Consider the following 16,168-nt stretch of genomic DNA (forward strand, 5'->3'; position numbering starts at 1 on the left):
CATAACCTTCTTCTTAATCTTCTACCTTTTCTCCCACATTTGATTGTTCCTGCAGAAACAACCTTAAACAGTAACAATCGTCCAAACACAACACTCATAGCCGAGCAAATCGAACTTTGGTGGCCTTTCCTCATCAAACTGAGTAATTATAACTTATTTTTCAGCATCCAAGTAGCTTAAAGGTAAAATTTAGTTTTAGAAGCCATTCATTTTAATCAAAATTGCTTCATCTTATTCACTGTTGCCCAAAATATTAGTGATTCTGATATTGCATCACGCAACTATAATGTGGAACTCAAGTAATGGAATATCTCAATGATTGTTTTTCATTCATGGTTTTGGTAGTTTTAAAATTCCTAGAGTTCGTATATTTAAATTCTGAATCTTCGATGTCTCTCTCTCTTTGTAGTTACATGGTCATCTCTGCGGAGAAGACAAAAAGGGGAAAGGTAACATCTCCCTTCTTAGGTTTTCAAGCTCTTTATAAGGTTACTATTTCCACTTTTCCGGTTCATGTAACATGGAAATTCTTTAGACCCGTCGTTGCAATTAGATCTAAATCAAATGCCATTCATCTTCATACAACATCATTTCCACCAAAGGCACCAATTTAAATATGCGCTTGCCCATCAAAAAGCAAACAACGGTGAGTACTGATCATGCTCAAAACACGATCATGTTCTGTTAACAGGGGCATGACATGTAGTTGGAGCAGGCTTGATCGGTTTATCCAGATGAATAACTGGCGGTATGAGGTAAACTATAACCATGATTTTTACAATTTAACTAATTAAGTTTCAAATGTTGACGCAAATTTTGTGTGCTCTGGTACATGGATTCAGAAAAACGTTTCGAGCACATGTTTGATGCTTGTGGTGTGAACAAATCGCTGAAGAATATGAGCTTTTTAAAAAAATGACTTCCACAACCAGTTCCATATACACAAATTGCATGGAGCATTCACGAATTAGCTGCCACTTTGGATCAGGTTAAGTTTTTGCTCCTATGCTATGCTTTTTAAACCAATCTTCTTATGACGAAAATAGTATCTGAATCTTTCTTTTTTTATTCTGGGTTTTCTGTGTTTTTTTTTCTTTGGGCTGATCTGTGTGAATTTACATTTTTTTAGCTGAAAATAGAGAAGGATTTTTTTTTTTTGGGTTCCTTATAGAGATTCGAAAATTTTCAGATGGGTGAAGGCCAAAGAGGAAGCATTTCTCGCCAAACAAATGAGGTGTATCTGATGAGTCTGGTTACCTGGTGAAGAAGCCAGCTAGGCAACTAGACTTCACTGGTGGTTCTGATGAGATGCTGTTAACTCAAATATTGTAAGTTAGCAGTGTAACTGTGCGCACTGACGCTGCTTGAAACTGCAAGTCTTCCCATTCATCTTTACGATTTACTCAAGCTATTGCATGTTCAGATTTTTCCCTTTATCTGCTGTCGTTCCTATAGTTTCTGGTTCGACTTTACTTTGAACCTCCGTAAACTTACACCCTCATGTATCTTTTCAGTTACGGTGAAAGCTTTGCGTTCGGAACATATTGTGATGGTTGTAACTGTGTCAATCGTTCAAACAACGTTGACAATGAACCTACAAGATTGAGATAGTGAAGCAACTCTGAAGTGGAATCTAAATGCGTTCAGGTCAAAAATTGCTAGCAGTCCGTCCACATGGGGTTAAAGATAAAAGAGTATGTGGTTTGAGGATTAGCAATGCTACTAATTAAAAAAAGTATTTACATTTTCAATTGCTGGAAGACTTCGGTGAACTTCTGTTAGATTGCTGGGGAGTTCATTTAGCTTCTAAGGTATAATGAGAGATTTTTCTTTTGTAGGAGGATATTGGTGAAGTTGTGTTGTCACTGTAAGAAATCAGGATCTTTTAAGAAGTATTGTGAGTACTTTCAAGCAAACATTTTTTGTTATGGGAACTGCTAATGCTTGGATTGCAAAAACTTTGAAGGAAGTGAGTAGAGACAAACTCTGTTTCATGGTGAAAATGCCAACAACATGGCTTATCTCCACCAATGCAACCATTATTGGAGCTGTTGGCCCTCTGGCTTTGCTCCTTCTTCAACAGCCAAGTGAAAGTTTATAGTGACTCCAAGAATCTAATCACGAGAAGCTACTTTACGTGATTTTGAGGTTCAACTTTATCAACATTTAAGTCGGCTTTCTGCTCAGTAATCTTCTTCTTCTTCCTCTAGATTGATTTGACTGGTTCATTAGTCTTTTCTTATCTCTTGATTTATAAATTGGATTATACGATAAAGAGGTTTACTTTCAGGCGCAGTGTATCTTCTGGAACATGGCAAACAAGCACGAAATGTTGTTTCATCCTCCAGAATCTTCAGTCAGAACTTTCTTCTGTTCTTCAATCCCTAAGTTCTCATCCCGATGAAGTTGTGGATGTAATTGCTACCAGATGGGACCTTGAAACATTTCTCTATTCCCTACATAATTTCCTGTTAAAATATTAACGATTCTATCAGTTATATGCGTTTGGCTTATTTTTGGTGTATAATTTCATGGATATGTTTTGCTCATTGCTGATGTCCAAAAAGAGGAAGCTTATGCTATTGTCTCTCACAATATTGGTCAACTTCTTTTTCTGTTAGAGACACAAATGATTGTACAAGGGGAACAGAGAAAATATCATGCTAGGAGAGCTTTATGGCTACTCTGAACTGCATCCATAGTACGGCCTAAGTCAGCCTCAGAAGTTATAATGACGGGTTCATTTGATGGTTGATCAACCCAGGTCAGTTCAACAACAAAAAAGTGCTTCACATCTACTAGTGTTTTATAATTTAGCAAACAGAGTAAAATGAAGAAAGCACAAAACGGAGTCTTCAGATGCTTTGGTTGTGAGCCAACAGAGAAGGTAGTGTACCATTATGCAAGTTGAATCAACAAGCTCAACCTGTGAAAGTTTATATATTAGTAACGAGATTATCTTTTCTGTTTGAAAAAGAAGATTAGTTATTTTTTTTTTTTTGGTAAAATGATTAGTTTTTTTTTGTTCAAATGATTATCTTTTCTTAAATGTGTAATTATGGTGGACACACTGATTTCTATGTCTTTGCTATAAAGTTATATTTTGATCTATTCCATGCATACAATTTGGTTCACGTTGGAGAGCCCTTGGAAACTTAAAAAAAAAAAAAAAATTCGACGGCACTAGAAATTTTGAAAAATGTTTAAAAACAATAAATAACACAACTTGGGTTAAATATGTATATGGTTTTTGAAATAAGTTCATAATGAATGTTTATTTCTAAAATGATTATGTAGTTTGGTTGTTAAGAGCGATGGTCCGCGGCTAGCATCGTTTGGAAAACCAAACCGACCGGTTGGAATGTGACTCGCTCTTCTAACCGGATTTAGACTGTGCTAAAAACCGGCAAATTCGCTTAAAACTTAGTCACACTCACTAAACCAATGATGTAGATCGATATTAAATTCGTTGCTTTTAAAAAAAAATCAAGTTAAAAGTAATTGTACGTTTTAACAAGATTACATTAAAAAAAAAGAGAAATTCCTTAGGATAAGCCATTTTTAAGTTTTTTTCACAAAAAATAGTTCTAAAAAAATGACCAAAAGAAGTTTTATTAAATGATAAAAATATCATAGGGTTAACTAATATAAACTTAGGGTTTAGAGTTAAAGGGTGGAGTTTTGGGGATAAAGTTTCAAATCTTAAAAAAGAAAAAATAAATATTAAAAATTTCAAAATAAAAAGAAGTTATTTTAGTAATTTTCTTTTCTGAGTGCTATTTTTGTGACAAAAACTTAAAAATGATTATTTGAGAGAATTGCCCTTAAAAAGATCTATATTAGCTTTAAATATCTATCTAAATAAATTAGTTTTCAATATATTTTATATTATTTAGAACTTTTCATTTTATTTTTATATGATTTTTAGATTCTAACAAAAATATAAAGTCTTATAGAAAATAATTTTATAGTTATACATATATATAGTTACTTAAATTTAAATTATATTAAATTTTAAAATCCGGCATAACCGGTCCGACTATTGAGCCAACTAAAATACCAAGCCAATTTCTGATCCGGTTTCCAAAATATTGGTGGCAAGGATAAAATTAATATCGTCCACTTTATAAATAATTAAAATAAAATAAAAACTTTATTGATAACAAAAAAATATATACAATTTTAAATTTAAATTAAATTGTTAAATTTACATAAAAGTCAATTCATATGTATACTTAGTTTTGTTAGTTAGATATACCCTAAATGTTTTTCAGATTATGATAGTGATTATTTTCTTCCAACATTTTGAAAATGGAAAATATAAAACAACAACTGAAAAAATTACACAATTATTTATACCAAAATAAAATGATTTTTTTGGTTAAAAAGATTATAAAAACATTATTTTGTAAGACTTTTGTGCATTATTAATAGTACTTATCAAACAACCACTTGATTAACTACAATGGTTCTATCAATCACTATTTTTCTATTTAGTCTAATATTCTATTTCTTTTGTTTTCAACTATAAGTTTTGTTAAACAAAACAAATATATGTAAAAAAAATGATTGGAAACTTGTTTTAGCCATTATCCGCGCGTAGCGCGGACAAAAGATCTAGTATACAATAATTAGCCGAAGTTCTGTTATATACTGCATATTGCACAGACTATAATGATAGTCATTAATGTTCAAATCGTATATATTTTACAAAATATGTACATCACTTAATGTCTCTAAAATGAATGACCGTTTGACCTCAAAAAAAAAAAATGTCTCTAAAATATTATGGCAAAACTAACATATTAGCATAACACACTAAATCTGTAGTATTTAATCTATATATTTTGTTTCTATAAACGAACAATACTGAATCATATATAAACTTGAATACTAAGCCAAAAAGATATAGACATCCCCTAAATTCAAGGATTGATTATGACTAACTATAAAACAAAATCATGTACTTGGAAAAAAGTATATAGACAATAATACTACTGAATAATGATTTACCATAAAAAAAATTCACAAAACTTATATTTCACGAATATTGTGGACCTATAAACTCAAGCGGTCAAATATGGTCTGATTTATTATTGAATTTTATAGTTCAGTATGTTACTCAGGATAAACACCTGGACAAATTTAATGGTTTGTCAATTTCAAAAAACTTTAAAGAAAGACACTAAACATGATAGTTTGTATATGAAAAGTTTGATTTCTCACGACATTGAACTATCAGTATGTAGGTGATGAAGCTTTGAATTTGCTTTAGTGCTTTACAGACGAATGACACAACGATTTGTGATGGTGACAAAGCTTTGAATTAATAAATTTGATTGCCCTATGACCAAGCTCTATATTGATAGTTTCACCGAGTGTCATACTATTTTCATAATGGAAATAGAGAACAACGAAATTGATAAGTTGAATGTCAGTGACATATTTTGTGGTATTCGATGGGGAGGTTGAATCCCATACTCAAATTTAGATCAACTTTTGTTTTAATTGATTGTAAAGTTGTCACGTAAGGTAAATTAACATCTTAATTGAATGACAATTCATCAAGGTCTTTTTGTAATTATTATAAATTTAAGTTACAATTTTTTAAATGTTTCCTATTAATATATAAGAGACTAGGATAGTCCCGCCCGTAGGGCGGGGTATACTTTACTTGTGATTTCGGTTTTTATTTTTTGTTTGATTTGGTGGTTGGTGTTTTAGGTTTGAATTTGCAAGAGATGTGTATAATAGTGTTTTTTTTTTGTTTTTTGCTGGTTTGTGTTTTAGTGTTTTAGGCGAATATGACATTTTAAGTGATGAAAGATATTATATCTATTTTAGTTAATGTTTTGATGTTTGCTTATTTTTGTATTTTTATTTGTTGTCAAATATATTTTAATTACATAATACTATTTTAGTTATTATCTTTCTTTTTTTTAATTAAATTTTTTTATAATGTGAACACATTTTACATTATCTTCGCATATGTCTAAATTTTTCTTTATTTTTTTATTATTCTTGTTAGAGATTATAAAGTTGTATTAGCGTGATACGATTTTAATGATTGAAATGGTATACATTTATTAAATGTTTGCTCAATTTTTTTATACATAGTAAGTATTATTCGAGTTTTTATTGTTGTTTTTAGGTTCAATAATCAAAATATTGATTAATTTTTATTTTGTTTATATTGAATGTACCTGTATTTTTAATAAAATTTTATTCAGTTTCAGTGTATTATTAGTGATTGTATGAGAAATAGACTTTAGAAGTTTCAGTCGAAGAATAAAAACTGACTCATTTTGTTTTGGTCGATATACTGAGATCGGACTGTGATGATCGTGTATCTAACCGTGTGAGGAAAAATGATTAGGTCCGTTCACCAGCCTCTGTACCGGTCATGATCTCAGCTTCAAGAATCCTGTTAACATGGCCATCATTCTCGTACCATTGCACATAGACCTTGCGTCTGGTTAAGGTTATAAAAATTCAAAATATAATATATAGTTTTTGGTCTAAATATATATAATATATTTTGAAAAAGCATACACAACATAAACTATTGTTCTGTACTCTTATCTGTTGAAAATTTGTCTTATGATAATTAAAAGTATTTTCATAAATAAATACATTTATAAATTAATAAAGTTACATATTTAACAGAACTTTTATTTTAGTTCTACGTTACTATCAAATAATTAGTCGACAAAGACAAATACTGAACCAAATTGCAGCTGAACCAAATTGCAACTAAACCAAAAAAGTAACTTATCTTTATGTATACGCAAAAACCTATCTTCGAACTATCTTCTCCCTTCTCTTTCTTATCTCTGATTCCATCTCTTCTCTCATCTGCTTTGATCTGTGTTTTTTTAAGTCATACAGCAATCACTGCCAAGCCGTGACCACACCAGCTCCTTGCCACTCAGTCTCTGCCGCACCATGACCGTACCACCATTTCTCAACCGTGCTATAACAACCTTCATTAGACTTACCATGAAAACTTTGGCATTGATGAAATGGACTTTTCAAGGGTCCAACAATCAAATCATTATAGTAATTAAGATGTTAATCCATTTCTAAGAGTTTTGATGCAAAAAGAATCCAGGTTCTAACTCAATCTAAATGCAATCAAGTGATGAGGTGATTCAATCAAGCTAACAAGGTTCTAACACCACTAACTATCAACTTTCAATCAAATGGATAAATGAGGACACATGGGTACAGGACTTTGATGTCAGATGATTAAGATTCAATCTAAAATGACAAAGTTTCAATCAACACATTTCCTAAGTCTAGATAACAATTCTAAGCAAGTTCTCTTCCAAGATAAAAGCTCATTTACTCTCATGATCAAACATCAAATTCCTTTGGTTTGTGTCAATCAAACAATCATTAAGAATGAATCATTCAACTTTCCTAACTCCCCTAACATCAAATCCCTTTGGTAGGGTAAGCTAAGAGCATGTTGAATTAGCTCAAACATTTCATCGAACACCTTCCGGGCAATGAAATGTCTAGGTGTCTAATCCAAATTGGCCAACTCTAGATTAGCATTAAGATCACTCAATCAAGCAAGAAAACATATTAATCTATTCTAAACATTCTAGATCATCACTTAATCATCCTAATCATTCTAACTCATGAATCCAAAGATGACTACTCACTCATTATCATGGTAAACACTAGATCATTAGTAGATCTAAGTCTAAACATGATTAATGATCAAAGTAATCAAGCACAGATAAGAGAAAATGATCAAGATTAGATCTTTCAACCAAAAGTGGCTTTTTGATTAGATAGAAAACAAGATAAGATCCTAACATTAGGTTTAGAGAGTATTTATATGACTTCTAAAACCTAATGGGCTCAGTCAACAACCGGAAAGGCCCAAATAAAACATAAATTTTCGATCAGAAGAAAAGACACGCCACGGGTACAATAGGTCGCTCCGCCAGGTCGCTCTCATCTAGAGTGGGTTAGTCACCTCGCTCCGGAACGTCGCTCCAATATGTTTGCTTCACGTCTTCAAACCGCGCGCGGGTTCATGACGTCGCTCCACCAGGTCGCTCTCCATCTGGAGCGGGTTAGTCACCCCGCTGCTGGACGTCGCTCTAAATGCCATCTTCACGTATTCAAATTGCGTGCGGGTTAAGGGCCTCGCTATGTCTTGGTTACTCCGACTCTCGAGAGTTGTAGATGGGGTGTTGGTTCGGAGCGGGTGCCGAACCCCGCTGCGTCTACCCCGCGCTGCCTTCGTTTTGTCTGGAGCGGGTGTTGCAGGTCGCTCCCATTGCCCGCTCCGGTGCTCTACTCTCTCAAACAACACTTTCCACTCTCTTTTTGATCCCAAATGCTTCCAAGTACCCCCAAGAACTCCAAAGGACACTCCAACACCTGATTAAGACTTATGCAATGCGAAAAGGAAACTAAAATGCATAATCCCTAATCTAAATGATCAAAACATGCAAGAATGAAGAGTTAAAACAATGCAAATGTGCAAGATATCAACTCCCCCACACTAGTCATTTCCTGTCCACAAGTAAACTTTTAAGAGCCAAAGGGAAAGAGGTTTGAAAATGGGAACTCATAACCAAAAGGACACTTTCTAGGCATCAACCTAAAATCCTAAGGAAAACATAGAAAATAGCATGAGCAACTCTCTTATTATACTCTAGCTTCTCTAGGCCTATCCATACTCTTATGCTTCTACACAAGTTGCAATACTCATCAACTAACAAGTTCTTTAAACCAGCTCTCACATTGATTCACACACACACACAAGGTGAATTCTCACAAATGGGCACATGATCTCAATCATTTGGCTAGGTAAGCAATGGTCTAATATGAATGAAGAGAAGGATTCAAATGTTGTCATTTCAAGGTGGTTATCACTCAAGAACAAGGAGCTTGATCATTATGCAAAATTTATCTAAGACTAGAAGCAACTCATGCATACATAGATTCATTCTCATCATTCTACCCCTTTTTATAAGTGATTACAAGTTCTACCCTTTTATCATCATCTCAAAACCAAAATAACACCCACTCACATCACTCACCCAATGAACAACTCTCTTTTTCTTTTGACTCAACCAACTAGGAACTTTAAATCACTCTTTACAACACTTAGCTCTAACTCTTTCTCATTTCCCTCCTCACCTTCTCTTTGATTCTTTTCTTTTTTTTTCTTTTTTTTTTTTATAAGGGGGAAGGTTCTTTTGTACATAATCTAGAGCTTCATACTTTCCTTTTGTCCCTAGAGTTTTCTTTTCTAATGACACTCTTTTGTTCATCTTTCTCATCTTTCTCACTCCCCAAACCCAAGATACTAAGATTTAGAACACACAAACCCCTCTCACCATCCCCAAATGCTAGCTCATTTTGCTAGCAACAGATGAGAACAAATCTATGTCGCCTCCAATACTCTCAAGATTTTGCACATGACAAGCTATCAAAAGAGGCCTCACTCATGCAATTCAATGTTTGGTCTCAAAGAATGGCTAGGCTAGTATGGTATGGAGTGCCATTTGGGTTAACAAAGATTGGTATAATGGAATAAGATAACCCAAATGTGTATAAGATCCATGATCAAGTATGCAAATGCCCATATGCAAGAGAGATTAAGTTCATTCAAGCCAAGTTCAGATTGGAGCTGATCTTAAGAAAAATGCCAATATCAAGCAAGCAAACAAGTTTCAAGAAGAGTTTTCTAGGCTCGAAGCATGCAAGGCTTTCAAGAGATGCTTAAGCTACTTGATATATTTAACTAGGGTGTCACTTTGAGTTCTAGACAAGAGTACTTTACAAGGCATTTAAATCATTGTTCCTATGCAAGTGAATGCAACCTATATGATCCTAGACATCTAGTTTTTTTGGATTTTCTATGCAAATAGGTGTATGCTCTAGACTTAATCTTAAAAATGCAACTACATGCTTCTTTTTGTTGTTTTTGAAATTTTTCAATTTTTTTGGATTTTCTATGCAAATATGTATCTACAATGCATGACATAAAACACTTTAAAATGATTAAATACTTGGTATCTCCCCCCCACACTTGAATCACACAGTCTCTGTGTGTCCAAGAGAGGAAGAGATGCCGAAAAGAAAGTTAAATGAAAGCTAAAATGGTATATACAATGGTGAGGTGATGGAGTACCTGTCTAAGCGTCCGGGAAAAAGGCCGAGGCCTCATTTCCGGTGTCATTGGGGAAGGTAGTGAAGTATGCTTGAGGCTCCCTGGCAACCTCCTCGTTGTCGGTTTTGTCATCGAGCGGCTTCGGTACCCCGCTGCCATACCCCGCTCCCACTTCGTTTATTTTTTTGGATTTGACGCGCGAGTACCAGACCTCGCTCTGAAACCGCCGACGGGTTCTTCGAGTGGTGGCGCGAGCTTCAGACCCCGCTTCCACACCCCGCTCCAACTTCGATTATGTGTCCAGATTTGACGCGCGGCTTCATCACCCCGCAACACTAGCTCGCTCCAGGCACGCTCGAGCTGTCGACACACAGAGTGACCTCCATACCTCGTTGCATCACCTCGCTCCGGAACGTCTCGCGTCGACCAACTTTCAGCGCGACGTGCACACCCCGCTGCCATACCCGCTCTAGTGCAAATTAACTGAACCATCAATTGAAAACTGATCTTTCAACCTGCTGGAGACGAGTGTACCCACGAAACCTGATGTGAACTCGACCCACTGATCAAAAAGTCCTAAAAAGAAATATGTACAAGGATAGTCATGGGATTTCCTCCTAAGTGAGCTTGTTTTAAGTCTCTAGCTTGACTTTGTTCCCTTTTGGCTAGGCGGAGGTGGGGTCGGAGAGTGGAACTGAGATTTCTTCTTCCTCTGTTGTGGTTCCCATGTAGATTTTAATTCTTTGCCCATTCACTGTAAAGTCTCCACCATTGTTGTTCCATAACACAACTGCCCCATATGGCCTAACTTCCTTGATCTTGAAAGGACCTGACCATCTTGATTTGAGCTCCCCGGGAAACAACTTCAGTCTAGAGTTGTAGAGAAGCACTTGATCTCCAGCACTGAACTCTCTCTTCAAGATCTTCTTGTCATGAAAAGCTTTGGTTTTCTCCTTGTAGATCCTTGAGTTGTCAAAAGCATCCAGTCTAATCTCATCAAGCTCATTGATTTGGAGAAGTCTCTTCTCCTTGGTATTCCTGATGTCAAAATTCAGAAACTTAACAGCCCACATTGCCTTGTACTCAAGCTCAACTGGTAGATGACAAGCCTTCCCATACACAAGGTTGAAAGGTGTGGTTCCCAAAAGAGTCTTGTAAGCTGTCCTATAAGCCCAAAGCGCATCATCAAGCTTGTCAGACCAATCTTTCCTTTTAGTTCCCATAATCTTCTCTAGGATTGATTTGATTTCCCTGTTGGAGATCTCAACTTGCCCACTTGTCTGAGGATGGTAAGGTGTTGCTACCTTATGCTTCACACCATTTTTCTTGAGAAGACTTTCAAACAGCTTGTTGATGAAGTGAGAGCCTCCATCATTGATCACAACTTTTGGAACTCCAAACCTTGGAAAGATGGTGCTTTTGAACATCTTGATCACCACTCTAGAATCATTGGTGGGACTTGCTACAGCTTCCACCCATTTGGAGACATAGTCAACAGCTACAAAGATGTATTTGTTGCCAAAAAATGATGGGAATGGTCTCATGAAGTCAATGCCCCACACATCAAACACCTCCACTTCTAGAATTGGGTTTTGAGGCATCTCATTCCTTTTGGTGATGTTCCCTCTCCTTTGGCATGAATCACATTTAGAGACAAAGTCTTGAGTGTCTTTGAACATATGAGGCCACCAAAACCCAGCTTGTAACACCTTTGAAACAGTATTGAAAGTAGCAAAATGACCTCCATAGGATGATCCATGACAGTGTGTAAGGATCCCATCAACTTCTTCTTTAGCTACTACTCTTCTATAGAGTTGATCTCTACAAAGTATGTAGAGGTAAGGCTCATCCCAATAGCATCTCTTCACATCTTTGTAGAACTTCTTCTTGGCATATCCCTCAAGACCCAATGACTCTCTTCCACAAGCTAAGTAGTTCACTAAATCAGCATACCAAGGACCTTTCTCTTCAGTTACCTTCACCTCTTCAAGCTTCTTTCCAGTTTCACAAACTGCTATCACTGCTCTAATTGCCATGATCTCCTCTTCTGGAAGCCCTTCATCAATGGGGGTTCCACACTCAATCTTCAGTCTAGACAAGTGATCAGCTACACCATTCTCAACTTCTGGCGTGTCCTTGATCTCAAGATCAAACTCTTGTAGCAGAAGGATCCACCTCAATAGTCTTGGTTTAGCATCCTTCTTGGCCAAAAGGTGTCTCAATGCAGCATGATCAGTGTAGACTATGACTTTTGACCCAACCAAATAGCTTCTGAACTTCTCAAAGGCATAGACAATGGCTAGGAGCTCCTTCTCAGTTGTAGCATACTTCATTTGTGCTTCATCAAGAGTTCTACTTGCATAGTAGATCACATGAGTCTTCTTGTTTTTCTTCTGACCAAAGACAGCTCCCACAGCATAGTCATTAGCATCACACATGATCTCAAAGGGAAGATCCCAATCTGGTGGCTGCACAATGGGGGGCACTAATCAACTTGTCCTTCAACTTCTTGAATGCTTCTAGACACTCCCAATCAAAGTTGAATGTAGCTTCCTTTCATAGAAGCTTAGTCATTGGTCTAGCTATCATGGAGAAGTCTTTGATGAATCTTCTATAGAATCCGACATGACCAAGGAAGCTTCTAATGTCTTTCACTGTCTTTGGAGGAGCTAACCCAACCATCACATCAATCTTGGCCTTGTCCACCTCAATCCCCTTCTCTGAAATCTTGTGTCCAAGCACAATCCCTTCCTTAACCATGACGTGGCACTTCTCCCAGTTCAGCACAAGGTTGGTGTCTTCACATCTCTTTAGAACCCTGCAAATTGGACAAACAAGCAGAAAACGAAGATCCGTAGACAGAGAAGTCATTCATGAACACCTCCACAACATCCTCTATAAAATCAGAGAAAATAGACATGATGCACCTTTGGAAGGTGGCTGGAGCATTACATAGCCCAAATGGCATCCTTCGATAAGCAGATGTACCATAAGGGCATGTGAATGTTGTTTTCTCTTGATCATTTGGATGTATGGGGATTTGGAAGAATCCTGAATACCCATCAAGAAACAATAATAGGGATGATTTGCAAGTTTCTCTAGCATTTGATCAATGAATGGCAATGGAAAATGATCCTTTCTAGATGCTGAGTTAAGTTTTCTATAATCTATGCACATCCTATGTCCCGTTGTTGTTCTTGTTGGGATTAGTTCATTCTTATCATTTTTAACCACAATTATTCCACCCTTCTTTGGGACAACATGCACAGGAGACACCCATTTGCTATCCGAAATAGGATAGATTACACCTGCATCTAAGAGTTTCAAAATCTCTTTCTTAACAACATCTTTCAAGTCGGGGTTCAACCTTCTTTGATGTTCTATAGAAGTCATAGATTCATCCTCTAGATGTATCCTATGCATGCATAAAGAAGGTGATATCCCTTTAATATCATCTAGTGAGTAGCCTATTGCCTTTCTATACTTTTTAAGTTCATTCAAAAGTTGAGACAATTCAGTTTCATTCAGTTCACTACTCACAATGACAGGGTATGTCTCAAGAAAGGCATACCTTACACCAAGGGGAAGAGGTTTAAGCTCCACTTTTGGTGCTTTGAGTTCACTCCAATCATCTTCTTGGAGGTTTTCTTGTTGATCAACTGAGGCAGCATGATGAACTTCTTGTGGAAGCTCTATGAAGTTGTCATCTCCACTTTTCTCCTTGTGGCAGTCTAGCATCCTCACATACCTTGCACTCTCCTCAACTTCTATCAATTGAGTCTCTCTATCAACCGTTAGGGCATGCTGAAGAGAGTCCTCAATAGCTAATTCCTCCAAGTACTCTTCAGCTAAAGCTTCCATCTCCTCAATGTAGAATGCTTGACTTTGGGTAGTGGGCTTCTTCATCACCTCCTTGATGTCAAAATGCAGGATGTTCCCTTTGCCAAGATGAAGATCAATCTTCCCTTCCTTAACATTCACAACAGCTCCTGCTGTAGCCAAGAAAGGTCTCCCCAATATCAAAGGATCTGTTGGTTCTTCATCCATCTCCAACACCACAAAATCTGTAGGAATCTCACAATTTCCAACCATAACAGGGAGATCTTCTAGGATACCAATGGAAATCTTCACTGAGAGATCAGCTAGCACAAGAGAGAGTCTACACTTCTTGTATTGTGTAAACTCAAACCTTTTAGCAATGGAGAGAGGCATAAGGCTCACACTTGCTCCCAAATCACATAGACACTTCTCAAAAGCCAATTGCCCAATGGCACAAGGTAGTGTGAAACTTCCTGGATCTTCAAGCTTCTTGGGGATGGTTAACCGTTGTATAATGGCACTGCATTCATGGGTGAGAACTACCATCCCTTCCATCTCTTTCTTCTTCTTGGTTACAACATCCTTGAGGAACTTGCTGTACTGAGGCACTAGCATAAAGGCATCAATAATGGGCATGGTGATCTGAACCTCACTCATCTGCTTCTCAAACAAGGATTTGTATTGCTCCAGAAGCTGTCTCTTGAATCTACCAGGAAGGGAAGTTTTGCTTCATATGGAAGAGGAATGAATGGAGTTCCTTTTGATGAAGTAGCAGCTTCATTCTTGTTCACAACCTTCTTCTCTTCTCCAACCTTTCCTTTCCCTTTAGCTTCAACTATCTTCTCCAAGATTTCTTCATTGGTTTTCTCATCCACAATAACCACATCATCATCCACATTGATGACCACCTCCCCATCTTGCTTCTCATTATCCCTAATGAGAGTTCTAGGAGACAATTGTTTACCACTCCTTAGGGTGATGGATTTCATTGTCTCCTTGGGGTTTTGCTCAGAAGTTCCGGGAAGTGATCCCATTGGACGTTTTGAGTTACTACCCATTGAGGCAAACTGGTTCTCCAAAGCTTTAAAGTTAGAAGCAAGGTTGGAGAACTTGTTGTTGAGATCATTGTAGCGTCCATCAACTTTGGTGTGAAGGTTCTTCAGCTTATATCCAATGTGCTTCTCGCTTCTAGTTTGGGATTCCAAGATCTGCTTCAACATTGCATCAGTGCTACTCTCTTGTGTAGCAGAAGTAGAAGATCCCGCTTGGGCTTGTGTAGACTGATTTCCTTCGGAGGGGAAGCGTTGAGAGTAGTTTTGTCTAGCTTGGTAACCACCTTGTTGGTTATTGTTGTAGAAGGGCTTTTGTTGGTAGTTATTGTACTGAAAGTTAGGCTCCTTCTTGTACCATGTTCCATTAGCATTCACAAAGCACAACTTTTCTTGACCTTCTAGACCATCAACTTCATTTAGCACAGCAACCCCTTCTTGTTTCTTCTCACCAACAAAGTTCACCTTCTCTTGTTTAGCTCTATCCAAGAGAAGCATATCCATCTTTTCTTGTAGAGCCTTTAAATCTCTCTTGGTGTTTGTATCATCACCTCCACTGCCTCTGTTGCTTTTATCATGCTCATCACTGTAGACTGAATCACTCTTAGCCATGTTCTCTACAAGCTCCAAAGCATCTGCTTCACTTCTTCCCAAGAAGAAACCATTGCTAGCAGTATCAAGCTGACTTCTAAACTTGGGCAAAACACTTCTGTAGAAAGTACTAAGCAAACTCTCCATATTGAAGCCATGATGAGGACATTGAGAGATGTAGCTGTTGAACCTTTCCCATGCTTCTCCAAAGCCTTCAAGATTCCTTTGATGAAATCCAAAGATCTCATTCCTTAGCTTAGCAGTTCTTGAACTAGAGAAGAACTTGGTGAGGAAGGCTTTCTTGCACTCATCCCATGTGGTGATTCAATATCTTGAAAGGCTCTTCTCCCATGTGTGAGTTTTGTCTCCCAGAGAGAATGGAAACAACCTTAGCTTGAATGCATCTTCAGAGACACCATTGATCTTTGTAGTTCCACACAGCTTATCAAAGTTATCCAAGTGGTCTAGTGGATCCTCCAAGGCAAGACCATGGTACTTGTTGCTCTGGATCATGTTTATCAAGCTTGACTTGATCTCAAAGTTGTTGTTTTCCACAGCTGGTGCTCTG

General features: G+C 36.9%; 1 non-coding gene across 1 annotated transcript; it reads left to right on the forward strand.

Moving 5' to 3' along the window:
* Positions 1-15,751: 15,751 nt before the first annotated feature.
* Positions 15,752-15,858, forward strand: LOC125582650. The gene has a single exon (XR_007320107.1). It is a non-coding gene; the product is annotated as a small nucleolar RNA R71 (small nucleolar RNA).
* The last annotated feature ends 310 nt before the right edge of the window (positions 15,859-16,168 follow it).

Source organism: Brassica napus, chromosome C2 (assembly GCF_020379485.1).
Source record: "Brassica napus cultivar Da-Ae chromosome C2, Da-Ae, whole genome shotgun sequence".
Classification (NCBI taxonomy): Eukaryota; Viridiplantae; Streptophyta; class Magnoliopsida; order Brassicales; family Brassicaceae; genus Brassica; species Brassica napus.